Genomic DNA, 23,976 nt, shown 5'->3' with positions numbered 1-23,976 from the left:
TGTACAATATCATTTTACATTTATATACATTACTCTGTGCTCACCACTATAGGTGCACTTTTAATCCCCTGTATTTCTCTCATCTCCCCACGCACTCCCCTCTGGCAACCATCAGATTGTTCTCTGCTTTCAGGAGTCTGTATTTTTTGTTTTTTTGTTGCCTCTTTTTTCTTTGTTTGTTCATTTGTTTTAGTTCTTAAATTCTACATGAGTGAAATCATGTGGTATTTGTCTTTCTCTGTCTTACTTATTTCACTTAGCATTCTACCCTCTAGGTCCATCATCTATATTGTTGCAAATGGCAAGATCTCATTCTTTTTTTTTTTTTTTTTTGGCAAAGTAATATTTTACCCCACATCTTCTTTATCCATTCATCTATTGATGGACACTTGTGTTGTTTCCATATCTTGGCCACTATAAGTAATGCTGCAAAGAACATAGGAGTGCATATATCCTTTTGAATTCATGGGTAAATACCCAGTATTTAGTGGAATTACTGGATAATATGGTAATTCTATTTCTAATTTTTTAAGCCACCTCCAAACTGTTTTCCACAATGGCTATACCAATTTGTATTCCAACCAACAGTGCAGGAGAGTTCCTTTTTCTCATCATCTTTGTCAACACTTGTTTCTTGTCTTCTTAATGCTAGTCATTCTGACAGGTATAAGATAATGATATTGCATTGTGTTTTTGATTTGCATTTCCCTGATGATTAGTGATGTTGAGTATCTTTTCATGTGTCTGTTGGCCATCTCTATGACTTTTTTGGGAAAATATCTATATGAGTCTGCTGCCTTTTTATTTGGATTGTTGTTTTCTTTTTGGTGCTCAGTTGTATAAGTTCTTTATATATTTTGGATATGAACCCTTTCCTGGACCTATCATTTACAAATACCTTCTCCCATTCAGTAGGTTACCTTTTCATTTTGTTGATGGTTTTCTTTGCTGTGCAAAGGCTTTTTAGTTTGATGTAGTCTCAATAGTTTATGTTTGCTTTTGTTTCCCTTGCCAGAGGAGACATATCTAGAAAAAAATATTTCTATGGCCAATATCGAAGAAATTACTCCCTATGTTTTTTCCTAGAAGTTTTATGGTTTCAGGCCTCACATTTAGGTCTTTAATCCATTTTAAGTTTATTTTCGTGTATGGTATAAGAAACTGGTCCTGTTTTATTCTTTTGCATGTAGCTGTCCAGTTTTTCCAGCACCATTTATTGAAGATTCTTTCTTTTCCCCATTGTATATTCCTGCCTCCTTCATTATAGATTAATTGACCATATCAGTGTGGATTTATTTCTGAGCTCTCTATTCTGTTCCATTGATCTATGTGTCTATTTTTGTGCCATGCTTAAAACCACTTTTGATGAAGCCATCACAGAACTTAATGCATTGAAAGAAGACTCATACAAAGACAGCACACTTATCATGCAGTAGCTTAGTGACAACCTAACATTATGGACATTGGACAATGCAGAAGAAGAAGGTGAGGTGCAGAAGAGGCAGAAAACTAAATGTATACTAAATGTATACACAATTATCCTTTTTTCCTGCAAGAAACCTTTTTACACATCTCTATTCCTTGGATTTTCTTTTTTTTCTTTATTTTATTATTTTATTAAAGATTTTAATTTTTTATTTTTGAGAGAGAGAGCCCACAAGCCAGGGGGGAGGGGCAGAGGGAGAAGCAGACTCCTTGCTGAGCAGGGAGGCCCATGTGAGACTCGATCCTAGGTCTCTGGGAAAATGACCTGAGCCGAAGCCAGATGCCTAACTAACCGAGCCACACAGGTATTTTTTAAAAAAGATTTTGTTCATTCACTTGAGAGACAGAGAGAGCACACAAGTGAGGGGAGGGGCAGATGGAGAGGGAGAGAGAGAATCTCAAGCAGACTCCATGCAGAGCATGGAGCCTCATGCTGGGTCATATCGCATGACCCTGAGATCATGACCTGAGCCGAAACCAAGAGTTGGACACTTAACTGACTGAGCCACCCAGGTGCCCCACTCCACTTGGATTTTTTATAGCAAAGAAACCCATTCATGTTTATGGAATCGTCCATTTGATATTTCACAATGGATTATGTTTCTTAGAGTTGGTGTTTTACCGTAGATGTCTCATAAGCCATCTCTTCTTCAGATGTAAATGATATATGTTGAGTATCATGGAGAATAAAGTGGATATTTAAAACTAGAAATAAAGGGGTGAGGGGGATGTAGGACAAAATCCCACTAGAATAGGATTATAGGAAAGGTACTGAGTCAGACAGTTCCCCATGCTGGTCAACAGGTGGCATCAGAGTAGCTTGGATGCCAACTAGAACAGAGGGTGGAAATATTCAGGATCAAGGCAGCCTTTGGGTGAATGTGTGGGGAGGCAGTGTGACTTGTTGTCTATATTTAGTTATGTCTTATCTCTCTAAATTGTTTATTGCCTGAAGCTAGGAACATTTCCACATACAGCTAAAAGTTGTACTGAACTTTTCTGTGCTTTATTTTTCTCCCTTTAAAATGAATATAACAGTGATAGCTACCTCATAGGATTATTGTGAGCAATGAAGAGTTAATGCATGCAAATGAACAATGCAGATTGCAGGGTAAGTGTTCAATAAATGTTAGTCAGAATGACTGCACAATGACCTTGAGGCACATAGTAGGCACATGTAATATCAGCAGGTATTAGTGGATGCATAAACGGACAGGAGACATAAGCCTGATAGTTACAACTCAGAGACTACCTAGCATTAAAATATATGTAGAACATATTGGTAAGGGAATAATCGTTCACATTGGTAATATGATACTTTACTTTAAAGAGTATATAATCTCAGGGTGCCTGGCTGGCTCAGTTGGTAGAGCATGTGACTGATCTTGGGATTATGTGTTTGAGCCCCATGTTGGGTGTAGAGATTACTTAAAAATAAAATATTTTTTAAAAAAGTATATAATCTCAAGAGTCCATTGAAATGGTATCTCCCGGGGGCGCCTGGGTGGCACAGTGGTTGAGCGTCTGCCTTCAGCTCAGGGCGTGATCCTAGTGTTGTGGGATCGAGCCCCATATCAGGCTCTTCCACTGTGAGCCTGCTTCTTCCTCTCCCACTCCCCCTGCTTGTGTTCCCTCTCTCGCTGGCTGTCTCTATCTCTGTCGAATAAATAAAATCTTAAAAAAAAAAGAAAAAGAAAAAAAGAAATGGTATCTCCCTGAGTATCATGTAGAGTTTATGTATACTTCATTGAATCTTTCCAGAGAGGTGTGGTATCAATATTACAAAGCTAGGCAAACTTATTTTAGTTTATTCCTCAGGTAAGAAGGCCAGTCCCTACAATGTTCAGCTCTATTCTGCTCAGATTAATGAATTCAGTTCTATCATTACCTAGAAGGCTACTCAAAAGAGAGGCTGAAATTAGTCTTCCTGTTCTAAGCTTGATAGTCAGTGGACCAGTTGAGGACTCTAGACTACTTGCTTAGCCATCAAGCTACATTTTCCTTTCCTAAATTTTGACTCTGGGAGTTCAGGTCTTAGAGTGGGGCTTCCACCTAGATGCTTAGTTTTCATGTCAATGTTTCCTGAGAATGTCACTCAGTCCTGGACCCCCAGCTAGGGCCTTGACAACCTACCTATCCATTTCTTACCCTCTTATCCTGATACCCCAAATATGCCACTGTTCCTTCCTTAGATGACCTGAGCCGAATGAGTAAGATGATACTTTTTGGATGCTAGATAAGAGTCTGCTAGATGAGAGTCTGCTTCAAACACCATGGATCCCTTTGGAACAACTATCACTGTCCCTTTGACAAAAACTTCTGTAGTCTAGGAGACAGGAATAATCATCACATCCCCTCTTGGATGTGGATCCCTGCATTCCCCACACCACTTCAGACTCTTATTGGGATTTCTGACAGGGCAACAAACGCTCGTCAAGCTGCTGAGTTATCCTTCCCTTCCCTTGTCTGTGCCCATTTCTACCTTCCATACTGGCTCAGAAAGCCTCATTCACGGCTGATAGGAAGGGAAGATTGGAATGGAATAAGAGAAAGGTAGATAATGCAAGGAAGAGGAGTGATAAGAATACTTTTAGCTCCAGAAATATAAATGTTATATGTAGGAATGGAAAATAGTGATTCTGAAATTTTAACATAATTTCATAGAGGCAATATGGAAATAAAATGGGATTTAGCTCTGTTTGAGTCCCGCCTCTTCCACTTACAGGTTATATGACTTTGTGCAAGCTTAAGCTCTCTGAGTCTCAGTTTCCCCATGTATAAAATGGGATTATAAAAATGTTTATTTTGCAGGGTTGTGAAGATTAAAGAGATAAGGCATGGAAAAATGCTCCATTTTGGAATGGTGCTTGTCCTGCCCATGACCAATTCTTAGATTAGAGATTAAAATGTAATACCCTGTGGGCTGACTTGGCTCAGATATAAGTTTTGTTATGGCCTCTGTCAGGGTCCCCAAGCCCATCCCTAGGTTTGATAATTCACTAAAAGGACTAAGCATACAGTCGTACTCAATGGCTATGATTTATCATGGCAAAGGATATGCAGCCAGATCAGCAAAGAAAAAGCACATGGGGTAAAGTCCAGGGTAAACCAGGAATAAGCTTTCAAGGGTCCTTTCCCATGGAGTCACACAAGACGGGCCTGTTTGCCCCAGCAATAAGTTATGACAACACACATGAAATGCTGCCAAGCAAGAAGCTCATTAGAGACTCAGCACCTGAGTTTTTACTGGGGACCGGTCATGTAGGCAGCTTCTGCCAGGCATATACCAAAATTCCAGACTCTCAGAAGGAAAGCAGGTGCTTGGTATAAACCACATTGTTTGTACAAACAGTTCAGGCACAGTGAGTCATTCTTACCAGTTTTGGGAAATGGTGGGAACCCTCCCAAAGTTCAAGTTCCCAAATGCCAGCCAACGGTCAACCTGTAAGTAGGCCTTTCTAAGAATAAGCAGGTCGACCTGCTATGTTATCCATTTTTGCACAGGCACACACAGGGTTTGCCCATGCAGGGTTTTTTTTTCCTTTGCTTTTTAAACTTTCCCCTCCTCCTCCTCCTCCTCCTCCTCCTCCTCCTCCTCCTCCTCCTCCTCCTCCTTCTTCTTCTTCCTCTTTTTTAACTTAGTTGCCATCCTTCAAAAATTAAGAAATTTCACTCAGGATTTCTAGATCCTTGTGAAAAGTCAGATATTGTGGCAACGATAGATTCATTTTCCCACAAGGCAACAACTGGCAGTCCCCTTTAAATAAGGCTTTAATTCCCTTAAATTCACCCCCATCTCCATCACTGTCAGTCTTTCCCATATTGAGTGCGGATTGCCGTTTAATGACATGTTTTTGTATTGGCCATAAGCTGCTTGAACCAGGAGTGGCCAATTGACCAGAGTACTAGAGAAAGAAGCAGGCATGTGGAATACCAGTGAGTCATGGTAATTAACAATAATACAAAAGGATCGTGTTTATGAATTTTTGCTGTTGAGGTCCCAAGAAATGCCATGAATCCAGAACTCCTCTCTGACACTATTACAGCGATTACTTATGGGTATTCTTGGATTGATATGACAACACTTTTGTTGCAATGTACTATAAACCCCTTTCAATTAAGTTAACTTGAATTAGTCTTTGTTCCTATCCACCCAAAGATTACTGACTGGAATAGTGAAAACATAAATGAAACATTGTTTTTATTGTCAGTTAGTACTTTATAAATCAACGTTATTGCTGTCATCATCACTGCCAAGAATTGTTGGAATGGACTAAAATATGTCAATAGAAAGGTAAATCTTGTTCAAAGGAAATAGATCCAAAGAATATTCAAGTTGTTCTACATATCAATGCATCCACTTATTTACTAACTCAACAAATGTTTACCAAACACCTACTGTGTCATAAGGTAATACTATATAACAAGATAAAATTTCATCTTTATATTCCTAGCATCTAGAAAAGTACCAGGCATGAAGTTTGGATTCAATAAATGTTTCCAGAGTTCAAAAATAATCTTCACTTATAAGGAGATCTAAGGATAGAGATAATGAAAATAATTTTGTTCAGTATGAAAAGGGAGAAATGAAAGTGATATTACTGTAGGATTATGCTGCATGTCACCTAACTAGACAGATGTTTGAGATCCTGCTTTCTAATTCCAGTTACAAAACTGGCAATTTAGAAGAGGGACTGCAACTATTCCAATGTGTATTGAATGTTCCATTTTACTAAAGGCAAAGAATTAGAAAAATTCTTTACTTGCCTACCTGATAATTATTTTACTCAGAAGCCTAAAGCAGCAATTAGGGAAACTTACACTCTAGACTTAACTTTTACTAATAAGGAAAAACCAGTTAGTGAAGTATACAGAAGCTACAAAAAGATCAATAAAAGAGGCAGTGTCACATTAGAGTTGGACACTGGGAGAAGAGTCCGAATTTGTTAGTATTTTTTAGTTGTCAGTGGCAAGAATCCAATTCAAATTGACTCAGTCACAGTTGGATCCGGGTTTTCAAAATAAGTCATCAAGAACCAGTATTTCTCTTTTGTTATTATTTGCTTTCCTGTCTGCTGACTTCATTCTTAAGACAGGGTCACCTCTCATAGTGGCAAGATGACCTCCAATAGCTCTGAGCTTATGTCCTACAAGGTTAGCAAGCTCATTAGAAAGAGAACATCTCTTTCTGAACATTTTTCACAGAAGTGTGGGATTTGAGAGTCATTTGGCAGCCTTGTGTTATGGGCCCATCCCTAAACTAATGATATGACCTGTATGAGGGATGGGAGTAGGAATGTATTAGGCACGTACTACATCTGACGCTGAGGAACTAAAGTCAGTACTAATCGATGAAAAAGGAATAGTTCCACGAAGGAAAATTGAGGTGCTATTTCAAGAATTACAGGTGCTGGGGAGTCATTCATTCAATAACTATCTACTCAGTGCCTACTATATGTAGGCTTATTTTATTTTATTTTATTTTATTTTATTTTTGTTGTTGTTTTGTTTTTAAAAGATTTATTTATTTTTCTGGTTCCCAAGCTTACATTTAATGTAAGAATAACAGAGGGATGATAGATATGATTACATAAAAATGTAGAGGTTTTACACATCAAAACACAAAATAGAAATAAAATACAAAGAATTGACAATAATATTTACCATATATAATAAAGACAAAAACTTAATGTAATTAGTATGTATAGATTGCATACAAATCTATGAGGAAAAAGTAGTGATAGCCCAATTATAAGTGGGTAAAGGGTACCAACAGACTAGTTCACCCCCTCTTTGAAAAATGACTAATAAACATAAGAAAAACGTATTCAACTCTAAGAATAATCAGAAGAATGTAAATTTAAAAAGCTTTAATTTTCACCAATTAAAGTAGCAATTGTTTTAGATAAATATTCCATACCGGCTTAGGTATGGTGACACAAATTCTTGTGTGCTCTGTTGGAGTAAATATAAATAAGGACATCTTTTCAGGAAAACAATTTGGTTGTTTGTCTCAGAAGTGTAGGCTTATTTTAGATTCCATATATAAATGGTGAATAATAAAGACAAAAATTTAAAAATCCTTGTTTTATTGGACCTTGCCCTCTAGTTGGGGTGAAAAGGACAATAAACAGCTACATTAATAAAATATGTAATATTTCAGGTAGTGATATGTGCTGTAGGAAAATATCAGGGAAGAGGAATAGAAATTGCTGCAATTTGATGTAGGGTCATCAGAGAAGGCCTTATTGAGAAGGGAACATTTGAGCCAAAGCAGACAAGAGAATGAGCTCTGTAAATATCCGGGTAAAAGGGGAGAAGGAAAGCAGTGCATATGTGGGTTTGTATCTTGAAAAAGTGAGCCAAGGAAGAGTAGGAGATGAGATCAAAGATTGTAAAAGGTCTTGAAGGCTATTGTCTTTGATTTTAATGAGCCGAGAAGCCACTGGAGAGCTTGAGCAGAGTAATGACAAGATCTAGCTGACATTTAAAAATGTAAACCAAAGGAAGGAAGCAGGAGATTAGGTAAGAGATCAGTACAGTAATCCAGATTAGAGATATTAATAGTTTAGACCAAAATGATAACAGTGGACTCGATTAAAAGTGGTCAGATTCTGGATATATTTTCAAGGTAGTGAATTGTGGGGGGCAGGAGAATTTAAAAAAAGTATCAAGGATAACTCTGAGGTTTTTGGCAAGAGTGATCAGAAGGCTGGAGTTGCCATTAACTGAGATGGAGAAAACTGTTAGAGGAACAGGTTTGTAGAAGAAGGAGTTCCACTGCATTCTTATTAAATTTGAGATATTTGTTAATGATTCAAAATGGAGATGTTGATGGGCAGTTGAATATATGAGTCTAGAATTCAGGTTAGAGTTCCTGGCTTCAGAGTCTATCAGTATACAGATGATATTTAATGCTGTGAGACTGCATGAGATCACTGAAGGAGAGAGAGAGTATAGAAGAAAGAACTCCAATAATGAAGTACTTCAATGTTCAGATGTCAAGATGATGATAAGAAATCCCTAAAGAAGACTGCAGGCTGAGAAGCAGCAGCCAATGAGATAAGAGGCAATCTAAGAGGATGAGATATCCTGGAAGCAAAGAGAATAATATGCTTCAAAGAGTGAGAGATGACTGTCAAATGAAGAGAGGTCAAGTGAAAATAAGGACTGGCCTTTGGATTTAACTACTTGGAGGACTTGCCATGAGCAGTTTAAATGATCTGAAGATGAGAAAACCCTACAGAGTCTGTTCAAGAGACAATGAGAAGAAGGGAATTAGGAGATTGCAAATATTAAAAACTACAACATAGTTTATATATTTGTGTTTTGCAATAAAGCAGAGCAGAGAAATGGGGCAGTAGCTAGAAGAGGGATTTCAAGAGAAGATTTTTTTTTTAAATGGGAGAAATTTATATGTTATAGACTGATTCAGTGAAGAGAGGAAACTAATGATTTAGGAGAGTAAAGGTAGAGTTGATGGAGCAATGTTCTTGAGAAGACATGCAAAACAACAGATGTCCACTACAAAAACATATGGGAGATTTTAGAAAAACGGATTTCTAAAAGCCCAGAGAAAGACAACTATGTTTTTATGGCCAAAATCATTTAAAAAGGACAATAGATTAAGAAAACTGAGAGAGACTAAGGGGTAGAATTCTGATGCAGTGGGGGATTCTGGCTTGAACCTAAATTTTAATCACCATTGGCATTCAGACATGCCTGCATGTGTAGTGTCAGGGCATGAGTCCTCCATTATTGTGCATGACAGGAAAAGGAGTCCCCTGGGAAAGAATTCATTCTAAAGGAAGAGAAAGCAGTGCTCTTAGGTTTGGACCAATAGCTGGTCACACAGGAGGGGCAATTAGTAGAGCATGATGTCTATCTCTCAGGTTTAGCCTCTGACCCAGAGGCTATAAACCCATCTCAGAATCCTAAGGAGAGGGGAATACAAGAGATGAAAGCTCTGTTTCAATAAATTATGTAAAGTACTACAATAACAAGATCTTGTTACTCATCTGTTAATGCTAATGCACAAAGGAGAAAAGCCTTGACCCTACTTTGGTGCAGCAGGCTTCAGTGCATTAAAGATTCTAAAATTTGCTTCCTCCAACTTCAACATTCAATGAGTCTGAAATGGTGACCAGCCCTGATAGTGGTGGCCAGTAGAGGCCAGCCCCCATCACCCTGCAGCAATGAAAACCAGTTCCAAGAATGGGAGAGAATTTAATAGTTTGTGGCTTCAGAAGAAAATACCCTTAGCAGGAATATCACCTGCCATAGTGGCAATGGTCAGGCACTACCAAGTAACTTCATGGGAAGCAAAGGTTTTGTCAGCAGGTATCTCCAAATGTGGCCTGGGTGGGAGAGAATCATGGCAGACAGAGGGGACAGCTGACATGACTTGTCGATGAGCACATGTGTCGTATCACCTATAAGCTTCATAGAGACAATTGGATGAGACTTTAAGAATAACTGCAAGTCCCGCAATAGGGTTGGGGTGAAAATCAGAAAAAAACACTATTTATTACTGTTATATGATTCCATTTTATCCTTAGGTTGGTGTGGCTAGGGAAATGGGTGATAAGAAATTACAACCACACATAAAGCTGTTGAGGAAGAAAATACCAAAGAAACAACATGTGGCTAAAGAGAATGGGCTCTGTTGTGATAGATGCTGATGATAGAGATGTGCACAACCAAGACACAGATGGAGGGAAAACTCAGGAAGGATAAAGTACAAACCAGCTGAAGTTGAGGATAAAAAAACAGTTCAGCTAAAACAAAACAAAGCTATGTTTGGAGGAAGAAAATGATGTAATGCTGACAGATGGCAGAGAAAGTATAACCACTTAACTATTGTTTTATTTCCTTTTTGTTGTTTAAGTAAAGAAAATGGTCTTCAAAGGGGAAGGTAGAAAACATAACTAAGTAGGAAAATGAGAGATCCTCCTCATTTTTACTTTTCTCCATTTTTTGAAAGTTTTAGAATGAGTATTACCTTTCTTTTACTTAAAAAAAGATTTTTAATATTTTAGTGAAAAGCAAGGAATTAAAATTCGATATATATAAAAGATTTAGCAAGAGTCCAAATCAATGCTTTAGATGATGCCAAGTCCATAGTTCCAGATGAATTATAGCCTAAGGTATTGGGAGAGGACAGATGTAATAATGGGACAACAGCTGTATAGTCTTTAAATCATGATGAAGAACAAGAAAGTTGCCAATAGATTATACCTAATATTAACATTTTATAAAGCAACTTTATATGTCTAATATTAGCTACTGGTATGTGCTACATGTTAGGCATTGTACTAGACCAAAGGTCAGTAAAGTATGGCTCGTAGGCCAGTTTCAGCCTACTGCCTGTATTTGTGCTAAGAATGGTAAATTAAATTGTTTGAAAAAAATCAAAACAAGAATATGTCATGTGAAATTTATATGAAAACCAAACTTCAGGGTCCACAAAGTCTTACTAGAACACAGCCATGCCCATTTGTTTACATACTGTGTATGGTTGCCTTTGTGCATCAATGGGAGAGTTGGGTAGTTTGACAGAGGCTTATGGCCTGCAAAGTCTAAAATATTTACTATTTAGTCTTTATGAAAAAAAGGTCACTGATTCATGGGCTAGATATCTACCTGATGCTATCTCTAATCCATGACAACTGTGAAAGTTTGTATTTCATTAGGTCCTCTCCAGGTCTTACCCAGGGAGGTGGGCTGTGCAGCTACTCTTATCACTGTGATAAAATGGAAGCTCAGAATATTTAAATAACTTGTGCAAGGTTACAAGGCTCACATGGGACTTGGATTGGTCTTCTGTTCTCAAAGCCCATGCTCTTTATAGCATACCAGATAGCAAGAAGATGAGTGATGGCAAAATGATTCTTTTTTTTTAGTGGATAAAAGGACACTAGAAATTTTATTCTAGTGAGTTTCATTTTATAAAGATTTTATTCATTTATTTGACAGAGAGAGAGAAAGCACGAGCAGGAGGGAAGAGTAGAGGGAGAAGCAGACTCCCTGCTGAGCAGGGAGCTTGATGCAGGACTTGATCCCAGGATCATGGGATCATGACCTGAACTGAAGGCAGACACTTAACCAACTGAGCCACCCAGGCACCCTCTAGTGAGTTTCATTTTAAATCTCAGAAAAGAAATTAAAATAAATTGCTAAATGAGTGACTATAAAAATGCAAGAAAAAGTATTCACTAAGAATACTTTCCTGCTTTCATCATGTTTCTATTTTATAAAATACTTCATATAATATAAATGCATTAAAATAAGATTTATGATAAAAGAAAATTATAAAGGAGGACTTTGACTCTTACATTTAGATAGTGCTTTATAGTTTTCCAAAGCACATTTACATGTACTATTTTATTAGAGATCACAATTCTATCAGCTTGGCAAAGCAGGGATTGTGAGCCCTGTTTTGCGGACAAGTCTCAGAAAGATTAAGTGGCTTATGTAAAGTCCTAAAACTAGCCAAGATTTGAACCCAGGTTTCTGACTTCCAATTCAGTGCTCAGGGCATAATAAAATAGCTATGTTTATTGCCTTCTTAATTTGTGCCAGGAACTGTTCTAAATGCTTTACCCGCATTAACTTGAGTTTCACAATGACACTGTGAAATACACTCTATTTCTATTCGCATTTTACAGATGAGGAAACTGAGGCACAGAGTGATCCAGTTACTTGCTTAAGACCGCAGAACTTATAGTAGGTGGTAGAGCCAGGATCTGAATTATACTATCTGGCTCTAGAGCCAGAGCGCTTAGCCACTACAAATTGCTTCCTCCTGGGGTATCTGCCACAGCTTCCCATGGTTTCACTCTGGGCTAATAGCAAATCTGTGTGCTGGATGAAAATGCAGCTACGTGACTACATTGCCTACTGAATAACAACACTGAAAGTAGTGATTAAAAGTTTGCAGTATCCTGAGTGGTAGGTCCTCAGAGGACAGAGGTTTATAGTGAAGTCTTAGGTTGATTGTTCATTTTTTGCCTGTTGCGTTGTATTGCAGATTACAAATACAGGAAGTGGAGATTGTATTATCTGCTTTTAACTAATCTTTTCAAAATGAGAAGATTGTCTGAAAGGATCCATACAAAAAACCTGTGTGTGGTGAGTAGTTCATACAAATGAATATGTATATATTTGCACATTCTAAAAATGTAAGCACAATCAACAAGATGATGGCAGAGCCACTCCTTGTAAAGTGAAGGACAATCCTTAGTGAACAGCAATGAGATAAAACAATTGATCATCTATCTAAGCCTATCTCATATATGTAGCTTTATTATTCTCTTTAGAAATATAATTAAAAATATACAAAATTATAGAAAATCATTAATAAAATAATTATGGAGTCAAAACAGAGAACACTGACATACATCGTATATAAAGTAAAAACGAACGTTGGGCAGTGAGCTGGATCAGCGAGTTCAGCAAACAGCAGGAACATTAAGATAGTTAAATGTTTGAGGCTTGTCCTGTGATCTGTACAATTCCCATCTTGCTCTTTGTTTTGAAAATATTACAAGCAGAATGTCTAATTTGGGTATTGTAAGCAACTCCCTGGAAGTTATTTGCAATCATTCTAAACTAGTGATTAACTGAGTATATACTGGACAAACAACATTAGCATCACCTGAGAACTAGCAAGAAAGGCAAATTTTTGGACCACACCCCAGATGTACTAAAAGAAAAACTCTGGGTATAGGGCCCAACAATTTCTGTTTAAACAAGCACTCCAGGTGATTTTATTGGAGAACCATATATTGTATGTGTCTAGAACAGTTAAATTAGAAATAGCTGGAAGGATAGGGAGGAGTTTCTCAATACTCAAAGATAATTAGTATTGGATAAAGACCATTTAAGGTGAATTTACTTAAACTACAATTTAACAGTCTTACTATTCAAAGTAAAGACCAGAGACTACAAGCATCAGCATTCCTGGGAGCTTGTTACAAATGTGGACTGTAGGGCCCCTCTGCTGACCTAGTTGAATCATAATCTATATTTTAACAAGATCTCCAGGTGATTTCTATGCACATTAATATTTGTGATGCTGTTATAGAAAATAGTTTTTAAAATGTTTGATTGGGAGGGGTGCCTGGATGGCTCAGTTGGTTAAATACCCAACTGTTGATTTCAGCTCAGGTCATGATCTCAGAATCATGAGACTAGGCCCTGTGTCTGGCTCCACACTCAGTGCAGAGTCTGTTTGAGATTCTCTCTCTCTCCGTCCCTCCCCCCTACTTGTGTGTTTGTGTGTGTGTGTGTGTGTACACTCTCTTTCTCTCAAATAAATAAAACCTTTAGAAAATGTTTGGGGAAAAACTTAAAATATTGATATTTTAACTTTTTCTCTTGAATAAAATCCTATGGCAGTATGGTATATTGGTCACCATTTTATGGCTGACTTTTGTAGTACTATCATAACTTCTGTAACAAAAATAATTTGAGGGCTTCATTATTTCCAAAGAGCTTCTTCTAATCTTTGTAGCTGAATCACTCTCTTTTGAAGTGTTTGTCGTCATACCTATTTATTTTCTTTTAGTACATGCAGGTCAGGTGGAACTCCTTGCTTTTCCCATGACTTTTACGTGATTCCACAGTTTTCCAACATTATGTTCACTGGCTTTATGAAGTATACCTAGTTTTTTAAAAATTCACAATCCACTTTAGGGTCAGTTTCCATTACATTTGTGGATGTTTACATCCAACATTCAGGCAGTGGTGGCCGGACAAGCACTTTGACAGGATGGGTGGGGACAAAACCTGTGTTAAGACAGAGGATGTTGGGTGGGGACAATTTTTATAAGTGGTTAGGTCATTAGTTGAATATGTGCATATTATGATAACTACCGCTTTATTAGGTAGCCTCCTAAATGGGATGGTGAAATAATGGAAACTCAGATAACAACAACACAAATGTTAAGGATGATTGTCTCCAGGCAATAAAAGTCCACGTAATTTTTATTTCCTTTTTTGTGCATATAAGCATTTTCTAAACGTTCTAGAATGAAAGCATGTTATTTTTGCAACCAGAAAAACTCTATTACTTAATAATTTTTAAATTTGAGGTATAATTTATGTGACACGACCTGATCCAGTGGAGGCCGGCAAGGCTGGCAGTGAAAGAATTCAACCTAAGCAGAACAAAAGAGAAAGAAATTTACAGAATACACTGAGAGGGAATAGGGGGCAGGACAGCAAAAGAACAACAGTCTGCCAGGAGGCAGTGAGGGGTTGGGGGCTGTAGTTTAGGGGGAAGGTGAGGAGGTATGGGAACGTATGGAATTTTCCTTTTCTTGTACCTGTTGCTGGGTGTAAGTAACCCATTGGTCAGCTAGGGCTTATGGGTATTTTGCGGTGGGTTGCCTAATGGGCCTGTTTGTATTCAGCCCAGTGGCCCCTGTGGACCCTTTTACCTTACTCATGTTTCTGTTGCTCAAGTGGATTGCCTAAAAGCAGCCTCCACAATTTACATTCAATAAAATACACAGAGTTGCAACAGTTGTATACACCTGGGTAACACCAAACAAGATATGAACTATTTCCATCACCCAGAAGGTTCCTTTGTGCCCCCTTTAAATCAGAAATTACCCTAATATAGTGCTCGTCCTGGAATATACACTGCTTCCAAGGCTTTCTAACCTCTGCAGTTATTTCAATGCACTGCTCTGGAGCAGCACACTGTATCGAATTCTAGCAAATACATTTGTGTTGGCCTCAAGCATAGAGCTTAGGTATACAGAGGGAGTCAATGCTGCAGTTTGCATTTCTTTCCATATATTCCCCTTTGTGTATTTCCAACTCCTATTTTATAGAAAATGAGAAAAATAATTTCCCCTCCCCCACAGCCATTCCTTTTTCTCTTGTTCCTTCCTGCTTTGAAACAGCTACTTACTGCACGGCCAACAGAGGATTCTATTAAGATGAAAGCTTTGTACTTGCCAAGGCAGACAAAGGGCTCTAAATAAAGCCTGCTTGCCAGTGTCTAGGAAGAGGCATGTGTCGCGCCTCTCTCCCATATCATGTCCCCACCGACGCCCACATCTGCCCCTCAAATGTCTCTTTCTTATTGTTCTGGTTCATGGTAACAGTTAAATAGCAAAAATAATGTTGACTATAAGATAATAAAGTTTAAAACACACAAAGCACTTTCATAAAGGTTATCTCATTTTGTTAGGCATCCCTGCAATACCACTTAACTTTTGTGGGCAAATACTAGCATTCATTAATTTGTTCCTTTGTTCATTCACACAGCACATACTTATATTAGTAGATACTATGTCCTAGACAAAATACTAGGCACTAAGTAACAGTGGCAGAAAAAAAAGGCCCTCACAAAACTTATTGTCCAGTGGGGGAAACAGATGAGGAAATAGGCAATTCTGACTTCGAATGTAACAGTTTGTGTAGTAGCATACTGAACTCAGGTTAATTATAATACTGAAAAATTGGAAACAACTGAACAGTCTTAACAACAGGAAGATGTCAAATTACTGCACAGCTGCTTGATGGAATGATTTGTAACCATCAAAAGTCATTTTTGGGGAAAGATACATTTGAGGATATATTAAGAAATACACATTACTTTTATAATCAGATAAAAAATTGTAAGGTGAAAAACACAATTGTTTTAAGTGTGCCAAGGTACTACCTAACCAGCACGTAGTGATAGAAATATTTATCTTCATATACACCTTAAATTGAAATATATTTTCTAATGAAGTTTTAGTTTTAAAATATGCCCTTATAATTCTTCTTTTAATAGGTTATCTATGATTACCGCTTTGGGTTTGGTTTTTTTTTTTTAAGATTTTGTTTATTCATTTGAGACAGAGGGCTACAGAGAGAGCAAGAACATGAGCAGGGGGAGAGGCAGAGGGAGAGGGAAAATCAGACTCCCCGCTGAGCTGCGGGCCAAATGTGGGTCTCAATCCCGGGACCTGGAGATCACGACCTGAGACAAAGGCAGACGCTTAACCATCTGAGCCACTCAGGTGCCCCTAGTTTTTTTGTTTTTAAATATAATATTTAAAACAGAGTTTTCAAATAGATATCTATATTTATGTAACTGTTTACAGTGCTTTCATACATTATTTCACTTCATCTCAAAAATAATCCCTGTGACATCAGTGTTGTTAACCCTCTTTACAGAGGGAAACCAAGGCTCAGTGATTTTCAAGAACATAACCAATATCAGAGTTAGTGGGTGGCAGGTTAGAACTCCAATTTAGCCCCCCCCCTTTTTTTAGTTCCAGAACCAGAGTTTCTTGCATTTCACATTGGTATCTCACTAGTTTTATTTACATCCCAATGGGCCACAGACTTTTCAAACAGGGGTGTCTGAACTAGCATAGTATGTGTTCTTAAATTTATTTTCACTGTTGCTTCTTAGAATTAATCACTGAAATAAAATAAATTTAATAAGTGCCTAATACATGGAAGCACCATATCAGTGAGTCCAACTCACATATGCTTTATTTATGTATTTTAAAGTATTTTTAGTATGTATTTGTATTTTACTGATTATATAACAACTCTTCATGCAGATTTTTTTATAATTAGGATTATTGTCATATCTGTTAAAAAAAAACAAAACCTTTTTCTTCCTCAATGTGGTGGGTCTGCTATATAGTTTTTTCAAATTTAATGTTTTATCAAAATAATACATGGATTCCGATTTAAAAAGTCAAATAGCATGATTTAGTTTGTAGTGAAAAAGGGCAGTCCCTCTTCTATTGTTCCTAATCCCAATTCCCATTCTCCAACAGGTAACTTCTTTTGCAATTTTTTAACTATTTGGGGGTGTATACCTTGATAATCTGAAATAACATGTGAATACCACTATTTTCTTTCTTCTTCTTTTTTTTTTTTAAGATTTTACTTATTAATTTGACAGAGAGAAACAGCCAGCAAGAGAGGGAACACAAGCAGGGGAAGTTGGAGAGGAAGAAGCAGGCTTCCAGTGGAGGAGCCTGATGTGGGGCTGGATCCCAGAACGCTGGGATCACGCCCTGAGCCAAAGGCAGACGCTTAAGGACTGCACCACCCAGGCGCCCCTCTTCTTCTTCTTTTTTTTTTTTTTAATTGCAGTATTAGCTTTTATATGTTGATTTTTGCTGGGGCCTTCCCTCTCTCTCCTCTGACGCTCCCTCTTCCAGGAAGGAGCGATTTACCTGACTAGCAAGCAGCCTGCCTCAGTCCACTCCTCTTTTCTCTTGCATGCACCTGCCTGAGGCAAGGTGCCTTCTGCTTCCATTCCATGAGCAAGCTTACTGGGACAGAGTCTGCCCTGTGCCTGAGGCCAGTGATGGAGCAGCTAAGTAGGCATAATTCATAGTTGAAATATTAGAAACTGTTAACACCCCACCCCATATGCCACCCCACCTCTAAGCTCACCTGTCTGCAGCTGTAGGAACAGCTTCCATCTGACTGACACCTCCTGACATCCTATGTCTTTGCTTCTCTACAGGAGGCCTTTCTCCTGCCCCACAGGTGCTCTTAGTACTACTGGAATCAGAAATGCAGTCAACACCATCTTCAACTAGTGGGACCAGCTTTCCTATTCCCTGGTGGGACAACTAAGGTGGGTTCCACACAGTTTTTCAGAAGGTTCCCTGGGGGATTGAGTTCACTGACACATATTTTATTGGCTTTTTTTCATTCTCTCTCTTATTTTTAATTGGCAAGTTAAAAAAAAATTGCAATAATTAGATACAACACATTTTTTGGCATTTATCAGCCATTACTACTTCTTATTTTAAGAAAATACCTTTCATAGTTTTTTAGTAGGCAAGAAATTAAAAGTAAACCTGAACAAATACTAAAATGCTTCTTTGGCTCACAGAAAAGGTTTTCTTCTTAATTGTATTTGTTTAAAGACTTCTAAAGCTTTGCAAACTGAAATCAAAATGATACAGTGAAATATAAAAACACAAAAATTCTCCAATTCAGCCAACCTAAGATTTACTCTTTTTCTTCTGGCAGAGTCTAGTATTTATAGCCTATATTTCTTTTAAAAAAGAGAATAAATTCCCACAAAATTCTTCTTAGTACAATCATTACTACCAAGTGTCCTATTAAATTTCTGGATATTTGCACTGCCAACAGAGTTGTTAGGTAAAGTCCAGTGTTTATTGATGAAACAGTCCTTTAGTGAAGCAGCCACAGGGTGCTTAAGAGGAAGCAAGTACTTGAATTGAACTAACAAAAATTACCTGAATAACTTGTGGCAGTTATTTTTGAATTGTGAAGACCTGACCAGAAGTTCAAGGAACAGCTGGAGGCACTAAAAGGATTTTTCTCGAAGAATCCTCAAAGAAAATATTGTCCACAGGTGAACGCCAGTTTCCAAAAACACTGAGCAGTCTGAATCTAATTACTGGGATCCAAATTCCATCACCAGCACCCACCCACCCCCTCACTCCCCGCCAATCACTCTGTCCAGTGACTTGGCCTAGTGGTTTCCCTCCTCTCAGGAGATCCTGAGATGGGTATTGTAGGATGTCTTAGCTGTCATTGAGACAAAGCCAGCATTCAGCTCATTATCCCAGTGATGATTCAGCCAGACTCAACTGGATCCCATTGAAGGGTAGCTGATGTGGCTGCATTTATGAAATTGACCCCCAAAAAAGACTTCTTGCTAAAAGTAACTGTTCTTGCACTAACCAGCACATGGATGGTGCTCAGGAGATAAAATAACACTCTGAAAGGATTGAAAGGCACAGAGCGTGTCTGGAAACGTAGCTTGGGGTACATTTTTATAGGTGGGTAGAGGACTTTAGTATATAGTTATAAACCAGTGTTTCAGCAGTATTTGCCAGAGGCCTGTCTGGGTTATTGAGAAACGTCCCTGATAGTTGAAAATAGAGGGTTAAGAACTTGAGCAAGGCATCTGACAGACATGGATTGAATTCCAGTTCTACCACTCAACAAAGGCAGGCCCTTTGGTAAATTGCTTGACTGCTTTGTTTGTTTCATTCATATAAAATGGGGACCAAAGATATTAAAACCTCAAAATTTTTATAAGGATCAAACGAGAAGATGTATGTGAATGTTAACACACTGCTTTGCAAGTAGAATTGTAACACTGCTTTGCTCTCAGCTTATATCCATGTATGAAGATTGTCATATAATTACTTAAAACTATAGCTTTTAAGTACCAAGAGAGACATGTGAGTGACTCAAATAACTTCTTGAGAAAAATGACAGAAATAAATATTTTGCTTGTCTCTTTGAACTTAGCAAGTCATAAATCTCAGCTTGCGAATCACCATTCTGGAGTCCCCTATAGGACAAAGAAACCGGGCTTAGCAACAATCAAAGCACCAATTTACAAAGCTTCCCTGAGAGTGGGTGGTTCTTGTTTCTTCCTAAGAATACATTGTCCGTGACCAACCATGAACAAAAAGTCCTCAGAGATTATAAATAATAACATTAATGATTAAAAGAAACAGGCAACAGTGGCAAAACAAGTTGGTTCTGAATCAAACTGATAGGAATGGATCCTGAAAAGTCTTGTACTTTTATTTCATTATTTTGAAATTTTCATGTTTCCTTTTGAAGAGTCTTCCCTGCTGTGGTGAGGGAATAAGGCCAATATGGCAGGAGGGCAGGGGAATCTACCAATGAAATTGTAAGTTTCTTTTAAATGATTATAGTCTGTGTTGCAAAGGGATTTAGGTAAAGCTGATATTTGTTGCTGGATCTACCTCTAGATTGGAGAGCAGATCTCCCAGATTTTTTTGCTTTGTCTCCAAGTCATTTGTTTTTGACTCATCCAACAGCCCTGACAGAAGTAGAGGAATAAGAATCAAGAAGTGAGAAACTCTATCCTGCTTAGATATTAGCATGTAAAGTAAATGTAGGTTAGGATGACAGTCTGAGATCTTCAGTACAGAACATTTATGGGATGTGCAGTGACAAATAAAAAACTATAGGCCTCTTTTGAATTTATATGTCCCAAACAAGCCTAGTTTTATTAAGGCACTTCCATTTTTAAACCTTGAACAATAACTGTCTTGTTGGGGAGAGAAATCTTGCAAACACATAAAACAAATTGCTTAGCGCCATGTCTGCTAGCATAGCATAGTAGTTGTTAGGAGATAGTTGGAGAGTTAGGTAATCAGGGCCATGGTTCCCAACAAGAAAATATGGAGGTGGGACAGCTAAGACAAAACAGCACTAACATTCTGTTTTGCAGCTAAGACAGGAACACACTAGCATTCTGCTTTGCAGCCTTTGCAGAAATGACTTCTGCAAAACATCCCAAAATAAAACAATTAACCACAAAGCATTTGTCACTATCACGAGCAAGGGGCAATTAAGATATAAGCCCCCAGATGTCAGTCCAAAAAGACAATTAGCACATAAACATTAACCTAATAGGTAGACAGATACGTGATCAAAGCCCTGTTTGGCATGACTCAGCATACCCTGATTGCTTAAGATGGTTCTGCAAAAGAGCTCATAAAAACCCCTAAACGTAGACACTCCAAGGGCAACCCTCTCAGGTCCCCTCCCTCTTTAGGAACTTTGTACTCTTGCTCAGTAAACTTTGCTTTGCTACCCAACACTCTTCATCTGGTCCACCTCTTCATTCTTCAAAGTGGGGTGACCAAGAACTATGGGCACTAAAGGAATAGAAATCCTGTAACATAGTTACCAACTTGGAATCTGGAGTCAGACTTTCTGGGTTCAAATCCAATTACTGCTTGTATAACTTTTGGCAAGCTGTTCAACATCCTAGTGTTTCTGTGTTCTCTTCTGTAAAATGGGGATGATAATATCTACCTCATAGAGTTGCTGTGAAGATGAAATGAATGTATACACGTAAAGCACTTAAAATATTATTATCCGTGATCATCTGGCATATGCACTTGTCATATATTATTTTTTGAAGTCTTCATAACAACTCTAGAAGTACATGTTATTAACTCCAGTTTTCAAATGGAAACTACTAACCTTTGGGGCCTGGGAGACCTTGATTTGAATTTTACGTCTTAGATGTTTGGCCTGGCCAAGATATTTGAAAATAACTGAGCTAATATTCATGAGATAATGCCTATTTCCCAGTATTCTGTTAGAATTGAATAAGTTGTGGGATGCCTGGGTGGCTCAGTCTGTTTAGTGTCTGACTCTTGTTTCAGTTTAGGTCATGATGTCAGGGTGGTAAGATCAAGCCCTGAGTCAGGCTCCATGCTGGACGTGGGGCCTGCTTGGGATTCTCTCTCTCCTTCTTCCTCTGCCCCTCCCCATGCGTGTGCTCTCTCTCTTTCTCTGTCTCTCAGAAAAAAAAAAAAAAAAATGAATGAGTTGATGAATGTAAAGCACCATGCCTGGCAAATGTTACCAGACCTTCTGCATTGCAAGTCTCTAGAAAACATCGTTCTCCTTATATTTTATGAAATTGGGACCCAATTTCATTTCCAATGCAGAAATCCTATTTAATCATATTCAACCTATTTGAAGTTTGTAGTGGTGTATTATTTTTCAGGATTTTTAATTGTTGAGAGGCTCTCCATTATGATGAACTGAAATCTGTCTTTTTGGGGGGGTAGTTATATAATCCTGGTATTTATTTCTAAAATAGTCATTGGAAATGAAACACATTGTTATTCAAATGCTTTTACTGGTTGGTGTGGGCTTTTTTTTTTTTTTTTTTTTTTAATTCCAGTGTAGTTAACATACAATGTTGTATTAGTTTCAGGTAGAAATCTGTCTTTTTATAACATAAACCCACTGAGCATAATTCGTTCTTTTGAATGGTACAGAATGAGTCTAGTACCAGGTCCTTATAGTCCTTACACAGCGTGGGTGAAAAGAAGGCATGAGCCAAGGATAACTATGCATTCATTTCAGGGGTCCATGAACCTAGATGAGAAAAAAAATGACATCTTTATTTTCATTTATCTCTAATTAAATTCAGATTTCCTTCAATTATGAATGAAGGCAACAAACAACAGCCGTCTTAACAGTTCCTATGAATTTGTCAACAGAAATTACACCTATTTATATATCACATTCCAGTTGTTCCAGAAATCTTAAAATATCATTCGCAGCATAATTTGGCAATTTCAGAAGTTATTAGGTCTGTCGCTCCATCGAGTCATTTATTATGCTAATAAAAAATCATATACGTTTCTGTATCACAAACCTGACCCTTTCACCTCTGTGTCTTTGCTCCTGTTCTTTCTTTGACTGATTCCTAATAGAGCCCCCTTTTTGACAACCAAACTCCACCAAATGCCTATCAATGAATCATCTCTCTTCAGGGGCCTCATGCAATTTATAACACCCTTCCTTGCCTTTCTCTTAGATATTTTCTCTCTCAACCTGGTGTAATCTAATAAAGGAATGCAGAAACAAAGCATTCATCTTCAACTGAGATTACTCGTTTACCTATAAAATCACAATTAAATGACTAACAAGAGTGTCAATGAGGGTATTTCTAATCAGTCATTATTTCATCATTGACTTTTCCCTCAAGTATTTTCACTCACTTGTACAAACTATAAAAGATAATATTAAAAAATAATATAAGATAATATAAAATAATAATATAAGGTAATAGAATATAAGATAATATAAAAAGATATTAATTATTGTTTATGAAAAGATGTGTTGGATGTACATTAACGAGGCTGAAATAGTATATAAAGGATGAAGGTTTCCTTCTATCATTGGTGTTTGGATGCACCATAATAGTAACAGAATTCATTTCAAGAAGCATTTCCTGAGCAAATGCTATTAATGGAAGGTACTTATTCTGGGAGATAAATCAGTAAACAAGATACGTTCTCTGCCCTTGAAGAGCTTTTCATTTAATGGCAGAGACAGGTATAATATCAAAATGTTTATAGAGGCTAAACAAAGTGTTTAAAGCAATACCTTCTTTCCAAGTAAAAATAAGTTTTTGGAAGACAGGCATTGCTTTTACCTTTCCTTCCTCCTTCCTCCCCTCCCTGCTTCCCTCCCTTCTTCTTTTTATTAACTTTAAAAATCATTCATGGCATCTAATATACATGTTTCCGGTAAAACATTTCTAATAAATTTCAGGCTGATATGTTGACCCCAAGTATTCTCATTAAACATTTTGAGACAGTAGGCCTTAATCATTAGAGACTATACTGTGTGTGTCTACATGAACACTGTAAGAGTAGTTCTTTCTGCAAACGACTAGTTGATTTTCCTTTTAGCTATCTCTTTGATGATGATGATGATGATGATGATGATGATGATATCAGACTTTACCTTTAGAGACAGCGTGAGTGTTACAAGTTAGGTTGATGTCTCTGAGCCTTTGTTTGTAAATGACAATGCTAGTCCAAATGATCTCAAACATCTCTAACATATCTGTACTTGACATGTATCAAGAGAGGACCATTTTGTTTATGTATTTATCACTGAATTTCCTAATAGTCATTTGGTTCTATAATGGTCACAAGACCATTAAAAAGGAAATGTCAA

The 23,976-nt window shown here is 37.6% G+C and overlaps 1 pseudogene; it reads left to right on the top strand.

Annotated features, from left to right (window-relative positions):
- LOC123801235 (14-3-3 protein theta-like) overlaps positions 1–23,766 on the top strand; it is a 49,523-nt pseudogene extending 25,757 nt beyond the window's left edge.
- The last annotated feature ends 210 nt before the right edge of the window (positions 23,767–23,976 follow it).

This window comes from Ursus americanus, chromosome 17, assembly GCF_024610735.1.
Source record: "Ursus americanus isolate L20-20 chromosome 17, mUrsAme1.1.p, whole genome shotgun sequence".
NCBI classification, from domain to species: Eukaryota; Metazoa; Chordata; class Mammalia; order Carnivora; family Ursidae; genus Ursus; species Ursus americanus.
Note: the sequence above shows the minus strand (reverse complement) of the source record. Positions and strands in the feature narration are given on the sequence as shown.